This window comes from Microtus ochrogaster, chromosome 10 (genome assembly GCF_000317375.1).
Source record: "Microtus ochrogaster isolate Prairie Vole_2 chromosome 10, MicOch1.0, whole genome shotgun sequence".
In the NCBI taxonomy this organism is placed as follows: domain Eukaryota; kingdom Metazoa; phylum Chordata; class Mammalia; order Rodentia; family Cricetidae; genus Microtus; species Microtus ochrogaster.
In genome coordinates, this window is record NC_022016.1 from 15679035 (window position 1) to 15705690 (window position 26656).

Sequence of the window (26656 nt, forward strand, 5' to 3'; positions counted from 1 at the left end):
TCTGTAACTCCAGTTCCAGGGCATCTGACACCCTTAGAAAAATGTGCATATAAAATGAAAATGAAAATTTTCACTAACCCCATATCTGACAAAAGGTTGTTCTCCAAAATATACAAAAAGAAACCTCAGGAAACTAGACATCAAATAATCCAATTTAAAAATGGGGTACAGATCTAAACAGAAAATTCTCAACTGAAAAATCCCATGTGGTTGAAAAACACTTAAGGAAATACTCAACATTTATAGCCAATCAAAACAACTCTGAGATACCATCTTACATCAATGAGAATGGCAAAGATCAAAACCACTGATGGCAGCTTATGCTAGAGACGAAATGAAGAAAGGAGAACACTCCTCCATTGCTGGTGGGCATGCAAACTTGTGCAGCTGTTCTGAGAGGAGCAGGTCTGCTTTTCACCCCACCAAGCTAGCTTACACCCAAAATAATCACACAGAAACTGTATTAATTAAATCACTGTCTGGCCATTAACTCTAGCCTCTTATTGGCTAATTTTCACATATTAGTATAACCCATCTCCATTAATGTATGTCGCCACTTGACTGTGGCTTACCGGCATGAGTCTAACCAGCGTCCATCTCAGGCAGGAGAACAATTGCGTCTGCCACACTGCCCTTCTTCCCAGCATTCAATTCTGTCTACTCCACCTAAGTTCTGCCCTATTACCAGGCACAAAGTAGTTTCTTTATTAACCAATAAAAGCAACACAAATACAGAAGGACCTCCTATACCATGGTAGCCACTTAGAAAATCAGTATGATGAAGTCTCTAAAAATTAGGAATCAATCTACCTCATGACCCATCAATGACACTTTTGGGAATATACTCAAAGTGGGCACACTCACACCACAAGAACATCTGATGAACTATTTTCATAGCACCATTATTCATAATAGCCAGAAGCTGAAAACAACCTAGATACCCTTCATCTGAAGAATGGATTAAAAAAAAAAAAGGTGGTACATTTAACAATGGAGTACTTCTCACCAGTTTTTAAAAAAAGCAATGGCATCTTGAAATTTGCACGCAAATGGATGAGACTAGAAGAAAAAAAAAAAAAACATCCTGAGTGAGGTAACCAAGACCCAGAAAGACAAATACTCACTCATAAATGGATATCAGACATAAAGCAAAGATAACCAGTCTACAATCCACAACCCCAGAGAAGCTAGAATCCTCATCGGGAAAGAGATGGAAGTAGATGCTTCCAGGAGTACAGCTGAAGTGAAGGATGAGCAATACTATGAACAAATCAGTAAGAGCATGATGGAGAAACCTACACAAATCAGCTGACCCAAGCTCATAGGAGCTTACTAACTCCTCACTGACAACAGGGAAACCTACATAGGACTGAGCTAGGCCTCCTGAATGCAGATGGCAAGGGTATGGGGCTTAGGCAGTATGTGGAGCCACTGGTAGTGGGAATAGGATCTTACCCTAATGCATGAACTGACTTTGTGAAGCCCATTCTCTATGGAGAAATACTTTGCTCAGCCTAGGCTCAGAGTGGCGAGGCTTGGTCTTGCCTCAATGAGGTGATAGGACAGAATTAGTTGACTTCCCAGGGGAGGTTTACCCTTTCTCAGGAAAAAGGTGGCAGGGTAGTGAGGTGGGGGAAGTTGGGGGTAGCATGAGGAAAGGAGGGACGGAGACCTGGGATTGGTATACATACATACATACATACATGATTTGTTTGTTTGTTGTAGGAAAGGTCTCTATATATAGTCTGGACTTATCTGGAACTAACTCTGTAGACCAGGCTGGCCTTAAAATCAGATAGACCCACCCGTCTTTGCCTCATGAGAGCTGAGTGCAGCATTAAAGTTAGGTGCCACCACATTTAGCTTGACATAACTTTTTAAAGTTTGCCTCAGGCTCAGTTTGATGAGATCATGCAAACATGATCAGTTAAAATGCCCCTAATCACTAATGGGTGAAAGGAAAGCATATCTTCAATAAGAGTAATTTCAAATTAATCTTTGATTGATGCACAAATTCATAGGTTTTTTTTTTTTTTAGAAAAGCGAAATTTATTCTGTTTGATATTTGATGACTGATATTAGCTTAGCTACAAAATAAAGCCAAACCCAAATTTTCTTATTACTTTTCCAATAAACAGTTCTGATTTTAGCAAAGGGCAATAATAAAACTTATTCACCATCAATATTTCTCAAAGTAAAATAACAATGATAAATGAGTGTCAATTTTATTATTGGGTGGGTGTGCTTCAAGATTAAATATGTTGGACAAAAATAGGTCCCTAATTAAATATTCACTATGAGTTCTTAAAGGGTGAAAATCAAGTTGTCACCTGTTCGAATCCATCATCAGAGAATGGATCAGTATTTCCCACAGTTTATATTTTATCACATAGATTTTACAATTACTGTTCTTATTTCTCTTTCGGAAAAAGATGTGATTTCAAAAATTGAAGTTTAGAATTCAAGGAAGAATTTCATTTATCATAGACTTATAAAATTTGACTAATATTGAGCAAGGGAATTATTTTATGCCCATATAGTATGATTTCAGTACACATTAGAGCCTGTGTGCATGTCTATCTTCCTGTCCATTTATTCAGTGTCTAAATTTACTGGGTGTCTAAAATATGACAGCTTCCCAGATGTACCTAAATAGTTCCAGGAAAGTCCATTCTGAGAGCCCTCTAAACACTGGACTCTACAGACTTTTGTGGAAACAATAGACATTCCAAAACAATATTGTCTCACTTAATATGTATGGAAAGGTACAAATGTTTCCCTTTTTATCTTGGCCTAAAAGTTTCAACTAATAAGATAAAGTTGTAATTGCATAAGCTATAATTTTTCATGTGTAAATGAAGTAAAAGGTATCAGTGTTTGTAGAATAATGTTGGAAATTAAAAGGAATTCTGCTTTCCTTATGTATCTCTCAAGAACTTCTCACACTGGTCATCCATCCATTGAAAAGTTAAATCTCAGCTCTCCTCTTAAAGAAATCAGTTAGCTCGATGTCTTTCCCATGCCTTTCTGCATCTTCCGGGCCAAACCCATCTTTTCTTGATAGGTTCATTCTGGTCCACAAGATTTCTGAGAGATTTAGCATGAGATAAGTTCCACATGCAATCCTATCAAATGTACTTTCTTGTGTTCCTCCTTTCTGTTTTCTTTGTCTTACTCATCTTTCTTTGAAAAGTTTTGAAACTGGTGTATGTATCCACAAGTCTCAGAGTTGAACTTAGACATTTCTATTTATACGTAAATATTTGGGTGAATCTATTCATTAAATCTTACTGAAAAAACTGTTTACATTAAGGTTCCAGCAGCTTAATCCACAACCTGAACTGCATGTGACTCCTATTTAGTCCTTTATTGTTGATGCTTAGGGAAAAATTTCTGGAACTAGCAACAACTTTCTCTCAAAAAGTAGAATTAATTCTAATAGGTCAAGATTGGAATAGACTACAGCTAATTATTTCAAAAGTTTTCTGTTTATTCCGTCACAAATTCCCTGCCAATTTCTGCCACTTTTTGAGAATAATTTGAAAACCAGGCTGTTTCTGGAATTTCAGAAGGTGCCACCAGAGGACATCATAGAGCTGGCAATTTAGTTAAAAAAGTTAGTGCTTCCAGTTATATTCATATTTTATGTCTGTATAAGATTATTTTAATATAATATTTACTTTACATCTCCATTTTTTATACTGTTCAATCATTTGTATTTATTTGCATGTGTCTGTATGAGAGTATTCCATGCATCTGTAGATGCTTTCCATGGCCAGAAGAGGGGTTAGATCTCTGGAGCGAAAGTTCTCAACATTTGTGACCTGGGAGCAGAATTCAGAACCTTTGGAAGAACTGCACATGCTCTTAACCCTTCAGTCTTATCTATAGCCCCCTGAAAATCTCTATGTCCAATAGATGTAATACTCTTTTGTGTGTGAGAGAAGGTAAAGTTGCATGCTGATTTTTTGTATACTTCAGCAGTTTTCAAACACCAGCGATCTCAATGGGGTCTTTTCTCTCTCACTATTTTTTTCCACTGAATTGCTTCTGGGCTCTCTAAAGCTGCATATTGCATGTGTCTGCCCACTCTGCAAAAGCTGTTCACTATTGAGAACAAGTTAATTATCTTGCTTAGGGCTCCTAATTAATTCTCTGGTCCTTTTTATATCTTTCCACTACATATCTAAGCTCTTCGGTAAGTGAGAATGTGTTCTACTATCTTAGTTTCCAGCTGCTCCAGCTCATTTTCGTTATGATACAGAGATCAAAAGAAGTCACAGAGGGAAAGAGGGAAGGAATTAAAATTGGGGTGAACTGAAAGGTAGTGTAAACTGTAAAGCAGTGAAGCCCACCCCCGGTGACATACTTCCTCCAGCAGAGCTCTGCCTCCTAAAAGTTCTATGATCTCCCCCAGACAGTGCCACCAACTGAAAGCCCAGTGTTCCAAGCTTATGGAGAGACACTGTTCATTCAAAACATCACCATCATTATAGTGGGTAACTTTCAAACATATTTCTTTCAAAAAAAAAAACATTCTGTGGCTCAATAGGGTGACCTACACCAGTACTTCCAGTTAGCAGGATATGGACAAATCTGAAACATGAAATTCTTTAGGCTCAGAAATTTGAGTCTAGCTAGGTCAACATAGGCAGACTTTATTTCAGCTCAAAGAGAAAGAAAAAGAAAAACAAAAAACAACCTTGCAAGTTTCATCAGTTTACAGAACTAAATATACTCTTCCCTAGAGAAGTCAAACTTAGCAGAGTCAGCCATCCAAACGATGCTGGCACACACTGCCCCAGTCCTCTAGGCACCTTGGGAAGGTAATCTCTAGTTCTGTGCCAGGTCATTTTCAGGTTCTAGCTTATCACCATGCAAATGAGAAACTTGACCTAATGCCAAAGGGTCAGTCAGCTTCTTCCTTCCATCCAAATAGAAGATGGAACAAGCAAAAGACACTGTATCAGGGAATGAGAGAGGATTTGTAGAGGACCTCTTTACTACGAGGCCTGTTGGTCACCAGGTCGAAAGGAAAGAAAGAAGGAAAGGAAAAAAAAAAACTTATGTGGTTCATGAGCACAAATGGAGACAGACTTCTGGAAGACAGATTTTAGTAAATCAGCTCAATTCTACTTGAGAGCATAGGGAACAAATGGGATTTGGCAGTAGGATTGGGGAGCCTGGAGACAAACACTAATTCACATTAAGTGGCATGCGCCTATCGTCAGGGTTAGTCTGTAGCAGTAGAGTCCTGGAGCAGAACCCGAGCACAAGTCTCCTCAGCAGAGGTCTGTGCCAAAGGTAAAGCTAACGATGAATCAAGCATCTGGGTTAAGGGTCAACTTTTTGATGAGGTCACTCCTCCAGGCCCAGCGACATTCTCCGTGTAAGGACAGTAGAGACAGGAAGTTTTGCTGCAGGGAGAGAGCTCCATTTTGATGAGAATATTGTGACAAACTGCCAGGCTATGCACAGACACGAACCTCTGACCAGCCAGCAATGTCTTCCAACAAAGAATGAATTTGGGGAGAAAAATGTGATAGAAGATGAACATTACACTAAAACACAGCTAACGCTGATTGTACTATTGAATAGAGGACAGTACAGACTTTGGTCAAGGATGAGTAAGGTTCTCTGAAGGTAAAGATCTAATGTCATGTGGAAAGTGGAAACCAGTTACCAGTGTGAGGATTCCTTATTAGTAATCTTATGTACACAGATAAGAAAATGTGCATGTTCCACTAACCCATATTTTGAGCCTACTTGCTATTTAGCTTTCTCCTGCAGTATGGCTCACTGAATCACTGAGTCCCTAGATATCCATAACACAAATATTACTGCATTCTTCTTATGCCTATAATCTTAGAAATGTGCACTAAATAATGAATGAGTTCTCAATTTTCTGAATATTGCATTGACTCTTTCTACCCATTTAGGGAACACCAGAATAGGAATATTATAAGCTTCTCTCTGCATATAATAACTTCTTAAATAAGAAGGACAGTTAGAAATGTAGATAACCTAGACAACCCAAAAACAAAAAAAGGAATTTTAATTTTTTTTAGCTGATCAAGCACAGTTTTTAAAAAAGTAGTGATAATCTTCATTGGAATTTTAAAGAGTATTGCTGGTCCCCCTGGACCAGGTTTTCTCTGCCCACCTGTTACTGAAGCCACTTATAAAATATTCATTCTGAGGCTTAATATTAATTACATACTCTTTGGCCTGTTAGCATGGGCTTCTTATTATATAGCTTTCAAGTATTAAATTAACTCATTTCTAATATTTTATATTTACCACAAATTTTGTGGTTTGTTATCTCACATCTTGCTTCTTGGACAGCTACATGTCTGCCTAACTCTGCCTTCTTTTTCCCTGCATTCAGTTTAGATTTCCTGCCTAGCTATATTCTGCTCTGCCATAGACCAAAGCAGCTTCTTTATTAAGCAATGGTAATAAAACATATTCATAGTATAAAAAAGAAAGCACATATCATCTTCCCTTTTGTTTCTAAATAAAAAGGAAGGTTTAAACTTTAACCTTGTAAAATTACATATAGTGAAACTGGTATGAAACAAGAATTACAGTTATAATATTTTTATTTTTGTGAGTCTAAAGTTTCATATCTAATTTATCTTTTATCATAACCAAGGAAAATATCTATAACTGTCTACAACGCCATCAAAAACCACAGAAGCATATAGTATTTCCCAAATAAACAGGAAGTGCCTTGTCTTTTGTTGAAGTTAAAACCTTCCTTTTTATTTAGACAGAAATAGGAAGATGATGTGGAATTCCCTCTGTATGGTATGAATATATTTTATTACCAATGCTAGGTGGAAAACCAGCCCAAAAATCACAATCCCAGAGAACCTAGACAACAATGAGGATCCTAAAAGAGACATACATGGATCTAATCTACATGGGAAGTAGAAAAAGACAAGATCTCCTGAGTAAATTGGGAGCATGGGAACTATGGGAGAGGGTTGAAGGGGAGGGGAGAGGAAGAGAAGGGAGCAGAGAAAAATGTGGAGCTCAATAAAATCAATAAAAACAACCCAGCAAATATAATTGAAAGAAAAGAGAGAGAGAAACAAGTTCTGCCCATTCTTCTCTTTCTTCCGTTCTGACATTCTTTCTGAGGAGGCAGATTTTTGTCTCTCTCTTTTCCTTTCTTTCTCTCTCTGTCTGTCTCCTCCCCCTTCCCCTCTATATTCCTCTCCTCTCAATAAGCTCCACACTAAAGCTCTGTCTGCATGGAGTATTCTGTCACCCATGTAGTTTGGACCCACATTCCATGGAACACCACGAAATTCCCAACCTGCACCATATCTTAACAGAAATAACACCTGAAGTTTTCCAGCGACAGTGGATGTGGTTTGATGAGAACGGCCCCTGAAGCTCCTATATTTGAGTGCTTGAAACTGTTGGTGAAACTGGGAAGTTTTAGAAGGTATGGGCTCATTGGAGAAAGTGTGTCACTGGTGATGGCATTTGAAGTTTCAAAAGACTCAAGATAGTTTTGGTGTGTGTCTCTCTCTATCTTCTTTTTATGAATCAGGACCATGATCATGGTGTAAGAACTAAACTGTTCAAGCCACTATGCCTTTGTTCAGCAATAATGGACTACTGAAACCACAGTCCTCAAGTTGCATTGGTCAAGGTGTGTTATCACAGCAATAGAAAAGGGACTAAGACAAGTACCCACAAACAGCAAGATAACTTCAAGATAATTAAACTGAGGGACATTTTCCTTGGGACCTTATTACTTTTCCGTGTGTGTGTGTGTGTGTGTGTGTGTGTGTGTGTGTGTGTGTGCAAGGCAAACTTCTCTCTTGATCTGGAGGGAGTGTTCAGAAAAGTAAGCACACAGAAACAAGAAGTGCATTTAGTCTACCATTTACTGTAGTGACTATGTCTTTTCCCTATTGGCTGAGGTTCAACCTAACAATCTTATTCAATTGGCCAATTTCAAAAGAATTGGCACACAGAAAATGAAGAAGGGGATCTCAGTCACTGTTCCAGCCATCAAATTCCTGGAATGCAGCAGGGAGCCTAACTGTAAACAAAGGCTTTACTAGCTGAAAGGATTAAAACATTTGCATAAAAGTCTTACAAGGTGGGGAAGATAAAAAGATTCAATTCATTGTCCTAAACAAATTTTATATTATTTTATAGGAAAGACTCATATTTAATAAGTTAATAGCTCTTGCAAGCCCCTGAGAATTGTAAACATTTTTTTTTAATTCCCTGGTTTGATCTTGGAGTAAGAAACTGCAATATGGAGGAAGTACCTGTTTAGTAGTGTTAGACTCAATAAGATTGAGTTAGTCTCCTAGTACAAAAAGTTAATTATTCCTTCTATTTCATTTCCTTGGTTTCTACCCAGGCCAGAGAGTCTATTCTCTTGACCAGCAGTGTTTGTTCTCTATCTCTGTCTCTGACTCTGTTTCTCTCTGTCTCTGTTTATCTCTCTCTCTCTCTAGTTTCTTTAATATAATAATTTCCTCTTTAATTATTTTTAATCAGTTGGGTCATATTGATGACTCAAATATCAAGACCAAATAATTCTTTGTGTATTAAGGACATGAAACTTCTATATATGTGTTTATTAAATATTTACCATATGTTACACACATATTTACCATATGTTACATAGCTCCAAGTGTATGCACAGCTTTTGACTGTTTCTTCTGTCTTTTCATAAAGAAAGCAATTTATTGAAAATAGGTTTTTTACATACAATGTTATATGATTGTTTCCTCTTCCCCCACTGCTCCTAGATCCTCCTCACTTTCCTACCCATCTAAAACTACACCTTTTCTGTCTCTCTCTATTTAGAATACAAATAGACATCTAAGAAAATAAAATTAGATAGGATAAGTTACTTTAACATTTCGCCTCTCTAAATTACTCTTCCTAGGATCTCGTCATTGTTCTGCAGTCTCTAAGTTTGACCTCCTGATTCTGATAGCAACTCCAAAATCTGAAAGTCAGTGTGATGTCCTTCTTGTATAAGCTGCTGATATTACTGCTCCATGATATAGTTAAGAGAAGATTTTTCTTGTAGATATGAAAGAGAGGACCACCAGAAGCATCTGGAAGAGTCAAAAGCAAAAGGAGAATGTAGTAGACTAGACCAGGCCATAAGAGAAGCAGGAACAGAGTCAAGGGCAATACACATATTCTCTGTCTCTGTCTCTGTCTCTCTCTCTCTCTCAAACACACACACACAAACACACACACACATACACACACACACAGAGCAGTAATAAGGAGGGTGAGTAGCTGGAAGGAGGGAAGCCTATGAGTTAGGGAAATTTAGAAATGGAGGAATGGAGAGAGGTAAGAAGTACACAGATGTTATTATGGATTCTGAAATATGTAAAAGGTACATGTGATACAGAGAGAGCCTGAAGGTCAGCATGCTAAGAGATACCACAGATAATTAATTATTTGTCCCTTCTGTCAGTGACTAGCGAAACTACTTTTTTAAAAAGGGGAATCCAGCTTCACCCATTCCTGTGGAATACTGCCTTTTGTCTAAACACTAGAATTTGGGGAAATAAAATTTTCTCTGGGTCCTATTTTGCATATGGCTTCTAGATAAGAAGTGAAGAGATTTAGGCTCCACTTAATTTTTATTTTAAAACAACAGTGAGATGTATCACTTGACTGTAGGTAGGGCAGCAGTGAGCCAAGGTTTGAGGTCTTATATTTGAACAACAATTTTTTAGTCAAGAAAAAATTATTAAAAGATGGTTATCTAAATAACATACCATGTTGACTAATGTTAATGTCTGCAGAGTCTTGTCCCTTGGATTGTTACCAATCCTCTCAATCTTTGGTTAGAATTTCCCATTGAGTATTCTTTTTAATAAAATCTCGATTATTTGATTTTACCAATAAAGATTTAGTAACTAGGTGCTGGGGTGAAAGCCTACTAGCCCAGAGAGGCAAGGAAAATACCTAGCTGACCTTCCCCCTCCACTGACATCCCAGAATGAACCCGGCTCCTACACAACCTCAAGAAGGACTCCTTCAATTCAATGTCTCTCCTTCTATTTTCTGTGTATCTCTCTGTTCGTCTGACTCCTTTTCACTCTCTGTGTTTTTTCTTAACCATCTTATGTTCACTTGCTGTCAAATGATTGTTTGTTCTACCACTTGATCTATGGTTGACTTTATTTAATCCTGTTTATAATATTCAAGCAGAACACTCTTGGACTAAGGGTGTGTGCTGGGACTGAGCCACACCACAAACAGAAACAGGTTATCCAGCAAATAAGGTTATCTTGGGTCCAAAGTGTAATCAAATATCCTGCAACAGATGGATGTTTAAGACCTTGAAGGTGAGTCAGAATAAATTCAAAAGGATGACACATTATAAACAATGTCTTGGGGAGCCATGAGAGGGGCCCTAGAGAAAAAGGCAGATGGCCTTTTATTTCCAGTGCATTTTATTCCATGGAAGATTCTTGGTTTTTCAAGACAGGATTTCTCTTTGTAGCTTTGGAGCCTGTCCTGGAATTCACTCTGTAGACCAGATTGGTTTCAGATTCATAGAGATCCACCTGCCTCTGCCTTCCGAGGGCTGGGAATAATGGTGTATGCCACCACCACCTGGTAATTCATTCATTGGAGTATTCTTGAATGTAATTTTGTGTCTCCTGTGTTAAATGTTTACATGCAATTTATAAGATGTTTTTATTCCTGTTGGATGACAGAACATAGCTATAGAACCTAATTAGATCAGTGTACCCTGGATCTGGATATGGCCTTCTTCCATGCTTTCCCAAATATAATTTATAGTACATGGCAAATATTTGTATTTAAATTGGTCGTGAAATTACTAGAAAAGGGCTGCTCTCTTAATATGCAGTATGTGCTTACTGAGTTTTATTCACAATTTTTTTTTCTGATCTGGATCATTGGTCTTTTTGTATATAAAAGTATAGTACAATTGAAATTAAGTTGTCTACAGAATTGGACTAAAGTTTACCCCACACTTTCAGGTTCTCGAATCCCAGGTTCAGCAGACAAGATCTTCATAGGTTGAGTAACAAGCAGAGATAGGTGACTTCTTTTTTTTTTTTTTTTTGTTTTTTTTTTCTGTTTGATTTTGTTTGTACTATGAAGCCAAGTCAAGAATCTAGTCCTTAGAGGTCACTTGGGCTTGAAAGGAACTTCTGGCTGCTCCATTCTTAATTTTCCCAGTTGTTCTTGGTAAGGATAAGTCAATGGTCTTTCTTGACCATAGCTTTGCTTAGGAGCATTTAGGAAATCTTTCTTCTTTGTTGGCATTCCTTCTTATAGTTTTGACATTAGTTGCAGCTCCCTGAATGTTTCATTAAGTGAGACTTCTGTTGCCTGCCTGAACAAGAGAAAAACAGTTGACTTTCCATTTTGGGAAACAGTCCACAGTCCTCTGGGAACTTGTTGACCTTTGGGGGAGGGGAAACATTATCTCTTTTTATCACACTGACCATCTGATCACATTAATATGACTTCTATATATACTTATTGAATACCCAGAAAGTCATTTATATACCCATTTGGTATTTTTAACTACTGTATATTAAAAAAAATAAACAACAGACATTTCTAAATTAACTTTGATTACATATATAGCCAGTCTCTGCAATTGTTGACCTTTGACCATAGAAATTTTAATATAATATGTATTACCTCTAAGCCTCATCTTTTGTGCAACTTAAATAACTTAGTCAGACCTTCTTTTTCATTCTGGAAATATTTATTCACCTTAATCTTAGAATATATGTTTATATAAAATATATTTTACTAAAACAACATCCTGTTTACACCCTTCTGATATTTTCTTTTATTTTCTGGTTTTCTGTCTTAAAATTATGAGATGTAATAGCACAAAGAAGTGAATTTAATATCTGTTGTGAGAATTTTCTCTTCAAATTTGAGAGACTAAGCAAAATCTATTCTTTCCTGATAAGGTCCCAATGACAAACCAAAGGTCCATTTCATCAACATCACACTGGGGAACCACTGAGTTTATTGATCTTACTTATTGAGCATGGGTGAAAGTTTATTGACAGGAGTGTGGTACCAAGAGCACATGCATTGGAAAGTCTTCACCCAAAGAGTCTAATGACTTTCCTGTAGCTATGTAAGTGCAGCATCCATTCTCTAGTCTTTCCTGGTTTATAGATGTTAGCTTCTCCTCTAAACAATATGACCACCTCTAATTAGGGCAGAATCACACAGAACTGAATGGACACGAGGCTAGATACTCAGTAGGAAGGTCAAATATCTCTCTTTACTCTCCTATCAAAGGACTTAACAGTCAACAAGCACCACTGAGGTCAACTTTTGTAAGCAGGTACAGTTGATCCTATGAAGATGGCTGTAGTTTGACTGAGATAGTGCTGTGCCATGCCAACTGAATAATAATACAAAAAAACCTGAATCAAAACTACAGATATAGGATAATGAAATCAATTAATATTACCTGTGTATATACTGTTAAACTATGAGGTTTTACTATTTCCCAGATAAATCTTTAAAAAAAAACAAAAAATAGTCTTTATATAGTATATAGAGTCACTGCCATAACTGCGCTTTTGGATTTGAATAAGTTTATGTAGCAAAGAAGAAACAGCTACATCAATAATAATCACGAAATTGATGTTCACAAAATGTAACTAAACTAAGGATCCTCTGTTAAAACTATTGCATGTGGCGCTGGGGGGATGATGGCCCAGTAGTTAAGAGTACTTGCCGCTATTGCATGGGAACCAGGTTTTGGTTTCTAGCACACCATATAGTGATCTTTAGAACTCTGTGACTCCAGTTCCTGGAGATTCTAATGCCTCTTTTGACTTCTGTGAACATCAGACATGCATACTATATACAAACAGTTATACAAACACAACATTTATATATGCAATAAATAAATCTTGAAAAAGCATACATGATACTGCAATTACTTCTGAGAGATTTTTAGACAGATGGACTCTCTATAATCTCCATGGGTGAGCATCCCATTGGTTGTTTTAACTATAGGAATCTTTATATACCCTGAAATAAATGATAGCATACACAAAGAGTACTGTTCCTTTATAAAACTGAACCCATTGGTTTACATTGGACAAGAAACTTCTTGAATCCAGTAAAAAATGACTGTACCAAAACCACTTATCTTTATTATAATCTGTTTACATTTGCCCATGTGAGTGTTATTAACTTTTAACTGAATAGTCAGAATACTTGTTTTGAATGGCCATCCTCTTTTCCATGAGTGGCTGGCAGTTAGCACCAGTAATTGAGGAGCTCAAACCAACCAAGTATTTGCCTTTACAAATGTCCAAACTGGAATCTTCCATGACTAGACTTAGGATGGCCAATACCCACAATAATTTTTCAAATAAAAGCAGACAATTGAAAAATTTAGTGATTATCCACTGCCCCCACTTTAAAGAGATACTGTTGTAGAACAATATAATAGTCTGTTACTTTTACGTAGAGGTCACATTTTATCTTTTAGTTTATATCCGAGCAAGTTCTATGTACTGAGAAACAGCAAGCATTTCTTGATTAATGCCTGTGTGTGGAGGAAATTCCACGGGCAAAGATACAGTGAAGGGAGTCTTTACTGACAGCTACCCATCTGCAAGACCAAAGAAGATGTATTGGAATGTCTTTTAGATCTTCTTTGTTTATCTTTCCAGAGTATCCAGAACATGGAACGTTCCTAGCTCTTACTCTTCTTTTCAGTAGTGACAATAATAAAGGGAGATACCTACCAGAGTAGTCACTTCACTAATATGGGCCTAGATATCTATATCATATCCTTTTTTCATGATGAGCCATGAAGACAGAGTTTGCATTATACATATCTATGGATGTGACTCTTTCATTTCCTGTGATCGTAATGAACTTTCTCTGTTTTGTCTGGTAACTTGAAATGACTGTATAAGTTAGATAAGATTTTTAGCTCTCTTGTGTGTTAAATTTCCAATATTTCCACTAACATTCCCTTTGACCCTTTTCAAATTTATTATCTGTCAATTTCTTTTACATTCTCATTCTAGATAGGAGGGAAGCATAATAGCACTTGGGGTGAATTCCTCCTTATAAGATGGCTTTCTGTCTGCCTCCCTGGAATAGAAATGCCATAATATATCGTACCACATAGACTCTTCAATTAAGATACCTATTTAGTTAGAGAATGTAGGACACAGAAAACACCTAAAATCATTTGGAAGATACAATATCAGGATGTTCTTTTTCTCTAGCTTATTTATGTCACAGCAACTAGAGAGTGAAAACAAAAGCAGGAAACCAGGCAGACATAGGTGAGCAGCACTCATGAGGATAAGGAGCTGCAAGTACCTAAGAAAAAATGGGCTTGGAGATTCTAGGCATCAAGACTCAGCATTGCCCCCACCTCCAGCCTCCTACCCAAACAGACTGATGGCAATTTACCCCTAGTTGTCCACTGACAGGGGATCCTAAGTTTTTAAGAGATCAGGACTGGATTTCTGGATGTTTCTTCATTTATCATATTTCTCTGTTTAACTTTGAAATAGTTCTAAAGCCCTCCTCTCCTTCTAACACCTCAAACTGAAGTGTGGCTCTACGCCCCTGTATCTCCAAAGTCCACTCATCATCCCTGGAAATAGTTGTTGACTTTAAATTATTGTCTAGTACTTTATATTACTGGCCATTTCCAGTTTTTAGTCAGTGGTGTTCATAATTAAATATTAACCTCCTATGATCCATAACCAAAAGAATCTCTCTTTAATTTAATGTATTATAGTCATATTCAGATCCCAATAATGTTCAAAGGACATTTAAAAGGAATTTAGAGTTTCTTACAAAAGAAACATAGCCTTCACCTATGTATTAACTGGGCAGCAAGGGCTGTTGATGAGACAGCTTTTCAATCAGTACTTCACTAGTATTTTCCCTCATAACTGGACTTCTGAGAAGAATTTAGGAGGATAAGTAATTGCTACATATTTCAGGAACAGCCTACCTCTTGACTTAAATTGCTCTGAAACTAGGGTCTGCATATCCTTGTGCAGAAAACAAAATGGAGTTAAAGATAATTGTGAGTTATGCCTGAGCAGCATATAAATCACAGGCTCCAGATTATAAAAGAAAAATTGACGGATACACATATGATGGAAAGGAATGGGCCGTGATGGTAATGGCATGCAGTGGTGCTCATGTCTCCAGTACTAGGTGACATATGAAAAAAATTCATTAGGAATTCTGCTTTCCTCAAATGCTTGCACACTGGCATGCATGCCAAGATTACATCAGTTCTCACAGCAAGTGAACACATCAGCTATCAGCATTTTTTTTTTTTGCTGTTTTTCCAACTCGGGGTATTATTGGAACCATTTATTTATTTAGAATCTATTCAATCACTCCTTGATGTTTTAAATATATTGTATGTAATAACATTTATGTGAAAATTCACACATAAAAACCTAAGGTCAGTGATAGGTACTGGTTAATTTTTTTTTCTAACTGCATCAGTAATTATAACTGCTTTTGGTTAGCATAGCAGTTGTTTTTCAAATATATTGATGAGGATTTTTGTTTGATAGTGTGAACTACTCACTTGTGGAAATAAAAGTGATTCATTTTGCAATATCTGTTGATTGTGATGCTAGAAAGTGACCAATCTTTTAAGGATTATATCTCATTCTGAATGAGCATTTTGAAGAAAACCTCTCTGAACACTTTAAAGAATTTGAGGTCAATTAGAATAAAAATTACTTTTTAAATTTGTCTCCATGTAATTGATAAAGATTGGAAACCTCATGGTGAGGACTGGCCAGGAGGTGAAACAAGCACTTAAAATAAATAGCAACACATAACAGGATGTGAAGCTCACCTTGAGGGTCAGCTGAAGTGATAAGAGGCAGGCAGACTTCAGAAAAACAGCTCTGCTTCTCCTGAGAGGAGTTTATTGTTAGCAAATTAGAAGCCAAAAAAAAAAAAAAAATAGCAAAGGTGTTCCTGTGACTGTCCTCACTAGAGCAAGAGCAACTAACAAAGAAGTGAATCCATGCAAGCGGCTTTTCATCAAACTGTTTAAGCAAAGCTCTTTGCTGTGTTACAGTGGATACAGAATAAGCCAACTTATAACTGTTGAAAAGAGCAATTTATGGAAAGCATGTCAGCCTTGCCAGAGACATAGGTTTTGTGTTGCCTGCACTCAAACTTACTTCTTCCCAGTGAGTGCCAGAGAGTTCAGACAATTGTATAGCCTTTCTAGCTCTCATTTACTGAATATACATTTGGGGTGACTAATGCATTAAGTGAGCCTCTGTTAAGTAAATTTCCTCTGCCAATGAAGGAAATGTTGTTCGTCTGATGCAAGCATGTGCCTCCTTGTCCCACAGAGGGTGATCTGTGGGGAAACAGCAAATGTCTTTATGACTGGGCTTAAAACAACTAACAATTAACATTCCTGTTCTAGAGTTTCTCTGAACTTTCCAATTTTGCAAACTGATATACATGTACATGTGCATAGTTAAAGCTGGGTGTTAATGCAATAAAAGAGAAACTTTATAAAGAAATAATTTAAACAGTGCCAGTGTCTATGATCTTCACATTTTTTTTTCTAAAAATAAGTTGTGATAACTTGCAGAAAACAGACTGTCAGGTTATATATTTCCCTAAGGCAGCTCTGTTAAACTCACTACTCTATTTTCACCATCTTAAAACAATTTCAATATCTATCAGTGTTTTATACTTATAAATACATCCGAAGTACTCCATACACAATATGTTCTTGCTCTTGGACTTTAAGTATCTTGCAGTTAAATATAACAAAATGATTGCATTTATGAACATACACATTCACTGACATATTTCTTTCTTTTAATTGAAAATAGATTTTCTTTGTACAGTTTATTCTGATTACAGTTTTTTTTTTCTCCCCAAACTTCTCCCAGACCCTCCCGGACTCTCCATTTATTCTCTCCCCTTCCCCCAGAACCTAAACAGGCATCTAAAACACTAAATTAATATAAAATGACATATTTCTTAGTGAAAATGGTAGTAACTTAGAATCATCTGAACAGTTCTATGAAAGGGTTGTTTAACTTTATTTTCAGACTAGTTCCCATAGCTTGAATTTTCAGTCTTCTGACATCAAATCTAAAGTGTACAATGCAGTACAGGCGGTTTTGTAGGCTTTTCTTCTCTTCCACGAGTCTGTAGTTTGTTCAGGATGCCTGCGGATTTCATTCGTCTTTGTTGTATTTCTCTTGAGTGCTAAGCGAGGCTGTGTAAAATTGTAAATAAAATACAACTGCATGGTGCTAATCATCTTTTATTCAGAAACTGAAAATTACCCACTCTAACCTCCTGTGTGCCCTATACTACCAAAGGGTTGCTTTTAGATAATTTCCTAATCTTTTTTTTAAAAAATAATAAAATTTTGCTTCCCTTCTTTTCTGACTTGGGGAGTGGATTGTGATAAATGACATATTTGGGTTAAGATAAGCATAATGTATATCACAATTGTTCTGGCAACTTCTAAAATCTTGGCCATACAGAATTAATTGGAAGGAAAAAGTTTCTCAGCACTGAATTCCATTAGTAGCACTGTGACTCAAGCTGGAATGAATTCTATGTAATGCAATTATTTTCTATGCCTGGGACAATATAACCTCAGTACTGCCAACATGTCTTCATGATACTGAGGACTTGTCTTAGACAGTGAAAGACCACAAAACACAAACAGGAGAATAAGAGTAATATGAAAGAGGCAAAAAGAGAACACTTATTTTCGTTTTAAAAGCTGACGAGAAATGCGTCTTCTGATTCAACTTTAGTTGGCAAATTGTGTTGACAATTATACTACTCTGTGTACACCTAAAACTGTTAAAATTCACAGAGCAGTGAATTGCAATTGGTAAATTCATGCATATGAAATGTGTATGTGGTTATTAGAAAATGCACGTGCATGTGTGTGCATACGCGCATACACACACACACACACACACACACACACACACACGAGAGGACAATCTATCTAGACAACCAAATTTGCAATAACAAGATTGTCTTTATGTTAAAAGCCACGCTATATTTCATGATCATCATAAGTTCGTATTTAAAGATGTGGTGTGACTATAGAATGATTATACAACAACAGGCATCAGGGCGATCAGAATTTTTACAAAGGTCTCTATGTGTACTGGGAGAAATTTTGCTCTCCATAAAGAGTTACAATAACATCACAAGAATGAAACCGAAATCTTATTATCTTATGAAGCAAAATAGGGTTTATGATAACCCTAAATACATTTTACAAATTTGAGCAAAATCATTCTGCTTAGAATCTACATATGTGCTTTAGTTGCTAGAGTTTTTGTTTAAACATTCCAGAATTTATTATTTTAACATGAACAAAACTACGGTAACTGAAGTTGCAGATTTTTTTTTCTGTTTTGTAGACAATGTAGTGAGAGCTGTGGAAGTGAATACAGAGGAGGTTTGCATGTGTGGTTCATCACTTAGCAGTTTTGTGAATTATCTTAATGAAGGTGCTTAAACATAATGTACCTTATTTGCTTTGTATGTAAACCATGAGCAAAGATAGTGTCAGTGCTTTTATCATCTGCTATAAAGAGCAGTACACGCAGTCCTTACCACAGCCTCAGGCACAGATCGCAAAGCTAACTGTGCCATTGCAGACTTTATAATCAATACCTGGAATGCAGTGCATGCTCAGTAGAATCTAGATTTTTTGTTTTGAAGTTTGCTCTCTGTCCATGCTTGGCAGTGTCGGTGAGCTAGATCTTCCATTAAGTATTATGATCAAGATGCATGTGTAAATGACTCAACTCTATAGGATGAAAGCTGTGTTGTGAAGTTATGGCATTTGGTAGCTACTTCAGTTCTTCTGATTATTGGTATAGTAACATAGAACTGGCTCATCAGGATGTTATTCAATTGTCATGTGAGGGAAATTTGTGTTGTAAGCATTATAGTTAACATCCCCAATGTTGTTGAGCCAGGGTCTCCCTTTGTTTTCCCTGACAGGTCACTATGTTGAACAGGTTGTCCTTGAACTCATGATAGTCTTCCAGCCTCAACCTCCCAATTGTGGGATTACAGCCATGTGTCCTTTGCCTGCTGCTGTTACTGACATCGGTCTTGCTCTGTAAATCAACACAAAATACATTGGAATAAAACTACAGTATCCATGTCAGCTACAATAATTGGTTTATGTGACCATGAACAAGCTTCCTATCATTTGGGTTTTAGTTCTTTTTGTTCTGAATTCTTAGTACTTCACTCGTTATACTATCTTAGTGCCCTTTTATAGTCAAATAGCATGTGTACGTGTGTGTGTGTGTGTGTGTGTGTGTGTGTGTGTGTGTGATGTATGTGTAAGGCCAGAGTAAAATCTTTGGTGTCTTTCCTCAGGTGCCATATATTTTGCTTTTAGCTTTTAGTTTTGTTTTGTTTTGTTTTGTTTTTAAATGGAGCCCATAATTGGCTGAGAACTTTGACACACCGGTATACCTCAGAGTTCTTCCTAGTTCTCCCTAGCCAGCACTGGAATTAGAGTTTTGCCTGGCTCGCTGTGCATGGGTGCTGAGAAATGGGTTGAGGTCTTCATGCTCACACAGCCCATGCTTTGGCGCCTCAGCAATGTCCATACCTCGACATACCATTTTAACTTTAAACTATTTCTTCTGCATGATCCCAACTTTAGACTCCCCCTCTTCCTTCTAACTAGTTTTAAGATTTTGTCACCTTCAACCCGAGCCATCTCTCTCAAGTCAACCCATCGATTCATGTTGATGGATCATCATCCCCTAAACTCCATCTCAGCCCAACCTCCCTTTCAGCTGGACAATCCATACCCAGGGAGACTGTCTTCCATCTGCCTTACCATTTCAGTAGAAGCCTTTCTGAGAGTTCTCGCGAGCTGGCTCAGCTTCGAACTTTTCAGAGGCTGTGAACTGCAGCTGTGCTGCAGGGTACCCACACCCAGAACCCGAGCAGCCTCTTGTTGTTCTACTTGACTCTCATATCAGCACAAAGACATTGCTGCTGACCGACTGCAACTGATGGAAATGGAAATAACATACTCTGCTAATGCGCACTATATTACAGCTCAGTGATTTGAAATTTGAAAGTTGGTATTTCATGTAAATACTAAATGGAAAGGGGGCAGTGGACTATTGTGTGGGTTCAGGTGCTTGTGCGACCCAGTGTTAATTATCTAACCAGCCTGAGCTTCTTTCTTCATTACTGTAGCATCTGTACAATGGTTATACCTGTTTGAATGACGATCTTATTAGGATTGCTGTCAGAATTGAGTTTCACAATGGTTATAAAAGCCCTTCATGAATAAAAGCATATGCCCCAATGCAACTTGGCTCTCCTCTTAAGCAGTAACTGTAGTCCCCTGCCTTTATCTTAGTCTGGATGTCTGTGTTCCCACCCCAAGCAAATATCCTTTCTTCAAAATACGGCATTTAGAATTTAAAACATAAGCAATGATGTTAGTCTCTTTCCGAAGGACTCTTAAACTGTGTTAAAATTTCCCATTTAAACTATGACAAACCTAAGGTGTTGAGGTCTCGCTCCTTTAAATTGTGGCATGTCTTAAACACTCACTGTGTGAAGGTACACTGTGCAGTCATATTGAAAGATTTTAGAAAGCAATACAATTTGTCTGCTTCAGCGTTTTTGTGTTTTGTGTCATTTGCACACCACTTTTCAAGCTGGTTTATCTTGTCTAGATAATCTGTGCTATAGCTATTTCAACTTTGAAATTACTACAAAGAAGTAATTGATCCTCTGCTTCAATATTCCTGCTGTTTCATTGTCTCTCTTACAATTCGGGAGAAATCTATTTCTCACTGATGTTGAAAAAACATAACAAGGCCACAGCAGGGAGGCACTAGCTTCATTAAAGACCATTATTACAAAAACAAAATGATCGAGGGCAAATTGTTTCTGGCCTTGTGGTCCTGGTCCTGCAGCCCACATTAATCTGTGCCTTCGGAACCACAGTCAATTTGCTATCTTTTCTTTATCATTCACTTCCCATTGGCAGCCCCTGGTGGTGCTAGGCTTGTCAATCCACAATCCAGCAGATTTCTTCTTCCGTTGATTAAAAACAAGCTAAGCTTCTTTGGAAGTGAGGGCTAAAGTCTGACAATAACTGAATTAATTTTTGCTTTTCAAAATATCAGAATGCTGAGTTCCAGTGAACGTGGATGCCAATAAAGAGTGATTGAGAAGAGGAAAGCATAGACATTTTGACCCACTCAGGCTTCCATCTATCATGGGAGCCTATAATAAGAGGCTGACAAAGAAGGATTTAAGATAGAGAATCAGTGATTGCTCTATTAATCTAGTTTAACTGATACTAAAATCTGACAGAGCGAATTACAAGTTGCAGGCAGCAATGCTTATCAATTCATTACTACTTTCAAGGCTCTCCTATGCTTTCTTTCTGCCTTCAGCTTCTGGCAAAGGACAGCCTTTTACAGTTCAATTTCTCAGTTTATTTTTGACTGCTTTTAATTAAGTTTGATGGCCTGCTTCTGCACTACTGAAGTTATTGGAGTTGCAAAGCACTTTGCTGTTATAATGATAGCTCCCTTGATGTCCGTTCATTATTAACTGCATTTGGAAAGTGCTGCTCTCAACTCTCATTTTATAAATATTTAAATAACTGTGAATTTCTATAACATAAATATCCACGCACAAAAGGCCAGGATTCTATTGCCTGTTTAATAGGTTAGACGGAGTAAAGTAGAAGCCTTTTCTGCACTGTCATGTCGGATGTTAACTGGGAATGTTCTGAAATCCTACCAAATAGAGAGCTCCAATCAAATAACAGTAGCATATTTAAACTAACAATGATTGGTGACCTAAGAGCATATGGTAGTCACATATGTTAGCTATAGTAAACAGCTCTGAAAAAAAAGAATGAAAAAAAGATATAATTATTTTATATCAATAAATCTTGAGATTTTAAAGTATTTTAGGAAGTTGTTTGAGCAGATCAAGGGATGTTTTATTAGTTTCAAAAATTTCAATTACCAGCAAATAATATTGACCATATTCTTTAAAGTAAATTATCTTTACCTTATTTTTTTCCCTTTCTTTCTGACATTTTCCCAACTCCCCTTCTTTAATTATTTCTTTCTAATGTATGGGTCTTCAAACAAATGCTTTATGAAAACCACTTATTTTTGTTCTTCTTACCAGTTTGTTACATTATGCCAAATAAATGCCTTCAGGAACGCAATTTAAATCCATTTACCAAGGCCCAACTTCTTCATTCAGTTTTAAACACCCCAATCTCTAAGGTGTGATTTTTTTTTTGTTTTGTTTTGTTTTGTTTTTCGAGACAGGGTTTCTCTGTGGCTTTGGAGCCTGTCCTGGAACTAGCTCTGTAGACCAGGCTGGTCTCGAACACACAGACATCTGCCTGCCTCTGCCTCCCGAGTGCTTCTCAGGAAATTCGGGATCAACCTACCCCTGGACCCAGCAGTACCACTCTTGGGAATATACCCAAGAGAGGCCCTATCATAGAACAAAAGTATATGCTCAACTATGTTCATAGCAGCATTGTTTGTAATAGCCAGAACCTGGAAACAACCTAGATGCCCTTCAATGGAAGAATGGATGAAGAAAGTATGGAATATATACATATTAGAGTATTACTCAGCAGTAAAAAACAAGGAATTCTTGAATTTTGCATACAAATGGATGGAAATAGAAAACACTATCCTGAGTGTGGTAAGCCAGACCCAAAAAGAGCAACATGGGATGTACTCACTCATATTTGGTTTCTAGCCATAATTAAAGGACATTGAGCTTATAATTCACGATCCTAGAGAAGCTAAATAGGAAGGTGAATCCAAAGACAAACATATAGGCATCCTCCTGAATATTAACCTTCATCAGGCGATGAAAGGAGACAGAGACAGAGACCCACATTGGAGCACCGGACAGAAATCTCAAGGTCCAAATCAGGAGCAGAAGGAGAGAGAGCACGAGCAAGGAACTCAGGACCGCGAGGGGTACACCCACACACTGAAACAATGGGGATGTTCTATCGGAAACTCACCAAGGCCAGCTGGCCTGGGTCTGAAAAAGCATGGGATAAAACCGGACTTGCTGAACATAGCGGACAATGAGGTCTACTGAGAACTCAAGAACAATAGCAATGGGTTTTTGATCCTACTGCATGTACTGGCTCTGGGGGAGCCTATGCAGTTTGGATGCTCACCTTACTAAACTTGGATGGAGGTGGGCTGTCCTTGGACTTCCCACAGGTCAGGGAACCCTGATTGCTCTTCGAGCTGATGAGGGAGGGGGACTTGATAGGGGGAGGAGGAGGGAAATGGGAGGCGGTGGCGGGGAGGAGGCCGAAATCCTTAATAAATAAATAAATTAAAAAAAATAAAAATAAACACCCAAATCTACCCCTAAAACAGATTATCAGTATGGAAATGTGTTATCTACATCAAAATTAACTGACTAAAATGATAGTTGAAAACTGTAGAAACATTTCTAAATAACATTGTTTCTAAGAAGAAGGTCCTACCATGTAGTCTACAATGGACTGTAATTCTTGATCTTATATAGTACCATAGCACAACCTGGGGAACTATGCCTTGCTCTTATTGTGACCACATTTGTTCTTTTAGAATTTTGCATAACTTCCTTCAATATTATTCATCCCCCACCTGATTTTTCTCAGATACACATTTTTTTCTTGCAGAACTTTGAACTATTGAGAAAAAAAAATCATTAAGACCAATTTGTTCTGCCGAAATGTTATTGGATGTGTGCAGTATGGTTAACTTACTACAGACTATACTCTTAAAAGTGTCTCTCCTAACTAGACAGTGGTGGCACATGCTTTTAACCCCAGAACTAAGAAGGCAGAGATTGGTAGATCTCTGTAAATTTGAGGATAGGATTGTTTTTGTGTCCAATTTCCATATAATTGCTGATATGTGGTCTGGCTTGGGCTCACCTATTTTTATGGATGCTGTCCCTACCAATGAAGTTCATGTACACAATTCCTGCTGTGGTGGTTTGAAAGAAAATGGACCTCAAGGGGAATGGCACTATTAGAAGTTGTGGCCCTGTTGGAAAAAGTATAAGGCTGGGTTTTCAGGACACTTTTGCTCAAGCTTCCCTCATGTTTTACTGTCAATTGACTTCCTGTTGCCTGCAAGATGTGGACTCTCAGTTCCAGCACCACATCTGCCTGTTACCCATCATGATAATGGACCGAACCTCTGAAACTGCAAGTGAGCCACCCCAATGAAATGTTTTCTTTTTAAGAGCTATAGCCATGGTGTCTCTTCACAGTAACTAAAAACCCTAAGATACTAAGAACCTGTAGTATATAGAAGATACAGTTATTTTTAGTAATCCACCACCTCTGGATCTTACACCCGCAATGATCTTGAATCATGGAAGGAGGATGTGCAGTGTTTTTGCTTCATTTACAAGTAAGAATTCTGTACTCTTTTATTTGCATCTCTTCTAATTGCAGGTCTCTGTGTTAATCACTATCTATTGTAAAGAAAATCATTTTAGATAAGGGCTTCTTGGAATAAATCAATGGAATATTTGGAATCAATGGGAATTACATACAAAATATAAAAATTTTGAAGATTGGTACATAGGTTTTACAAACCACATGTTTTTAATTAAGTTATTAATATCAGTCTTTCCTTTCCTCCCTCAATAGTTTGTGACTTCATCTCATGAAAGGTTTATGCTGGCAAATTTCTACAATCATTTATTTTAGTCAAAGGGATCATGATATGTCAAAATTTAGAACTTTTGTAATTTTAAAATCAGAAATAAAGGAGTCTTTTGAGTCATTAAACAATTTGCCTGTTCAAGTTGTTTACTCTGTGAGTGATAAAAAATTGTTGTGTTTGTAGTAATTCAGCCTTTTAGCATCTGTTAAAAAGGCTGGTGTGGCACCAGGAAACATTTCTAGAAACTGTCACACTTACTTCCCATGTCTGTAGATATGCAGTCATAACCTCTCTTGTTGATCAGGCACGTTGGCCCTTGCCTTAAAATTAGATCCATGCGCTGGTACAAATCCTCCATTTAAAGTTATGAGGGGGATGTTTACATTGAAAGGATGATCCTTCGTGTTTTTTACAAGAGTTTTAAACTATTGTTCTTTCATATATTATACTCCGACCTCAGTTTCTCCTCCCTCCACTCCTCCCAACCACCTCCCCTCTCCCCCAGATCAGTTCTTCCTCTCTTTCCTTTAAACAAAAATAATAAAGAAAGAAAAAAAATAGGTTGCCCAGGACTATCCACTGAACACAGCCTAACAAGATACAGTAAGACTGGGCACAAACCCTCATACCATGGCACTATACATGACAACCCACTAGGAGGAAAAGGGTCCCAAGTTCAGGAAAAAGAGTCAGAGACATGCACAGTCCCATTGAGAAACAAAATCTCTCAATGTTTGAAGGTGCTTGTGAAACTTCAATATGAATGCTGTAAGATAAAAATGGAGAGAAGCAACACTGAGTAATGGAGAAGTGGCCATGTTAGACACACTCAACTCACCTGGAGTCAAAGCCCATGATGTCCCTCAGCATTGGGACCAGCATACTGACAGGCACATCACTGGGGTTTCACAGGCCAGGAACTGCTTGCCTTTTATTTCAAGCTGTAACAAAATATAGTGTCAGTCATATTTTTATTTTTTCAAACTTAACAAAATACTCATTATATTATTTTTTTCTGTCATATGGGATGTTCATTTATCAGAATATTCAGCACAAAGGGAACAGTGTAAACTCTTGACCTCTATAATTTACACCTCAATGGTTAATAATACTGCACCCGTGTCAAGGGACCATCTATATTTTATCTTCTATAAAATGACTCTTGTAAAAGATTATTACCTCAGTGCAATCATTCATATCCATTTTGTTTAACTAACTGAAATGTTAATTCAAGAGACCATTTTATATACATTATCTTTAAAGAATATAATACATTTTTAAACTTCAAAAGAAGCAAATTTTATAAATATCATTTACACTTTTGCTATGGAAAAAATATTAATGATACTTAGAATATTCTAAGGCAGTTCCTACAGTCTTGTTCTCTCCTATGTCATGTGATTCATCATGAAAGATACTAAGATGCCTGTCTCATCAATTGTGCCATGATGTGGCTGCTGTGATACTTGTGTTGAACATGTGAGGAAGTTATAGGCTTAGCAAAACCTTTAGGTTGGGTTCCCTGTATGAATGAACTATGCCTCCCTACAAGCTAAAATACCCTCCTGCATTATAACATTCTTTTTGCCAAATGCTGACTACTTGACACAAATTGTTTACCTTCGTCATCACCTGATTCTGGTACTACCTTCTGTAAGAAAACAGTACATCTCCATATAACTACATCAATTCCTACTTCAAACACTGCCTTCTGACAGTCTATGGATTGTTTATTTCAGCTGACAAGGTACTGATTATTTAATAATTATCTTTTGTTTGTTGTGAAATGTGGTATGTTTAGGATAGGACAACTTGATTTATGAAACTCCACTTCAAAATTGGCTATTGTTTTACTCTTCTGGCTCTCCTATAATTCAGAGATGGATATT

At 37.3% G+C, this 26656-nt stretch overlaps 1 long non-coding RNA gene across 1 annotated transcript in view; it reads right to left on the reverse strand.

The window, feature by feature from the left end:
* Positions 1-26656, reverse strand: part of LOC113456646 — a 793133-nt gene that overhangs the window by 136318 nt on the left and 630159 nt on the right. The window contains exon 4 of the long non-coding RNA XR_003377403.1: positions 25606-25708. This is a non-coding gene — a long non-coding RNA (uncharacterized LOC113456646). The remainder of the gene's footprint in view (positions 1-25605; positions 25709-26656) is intronic.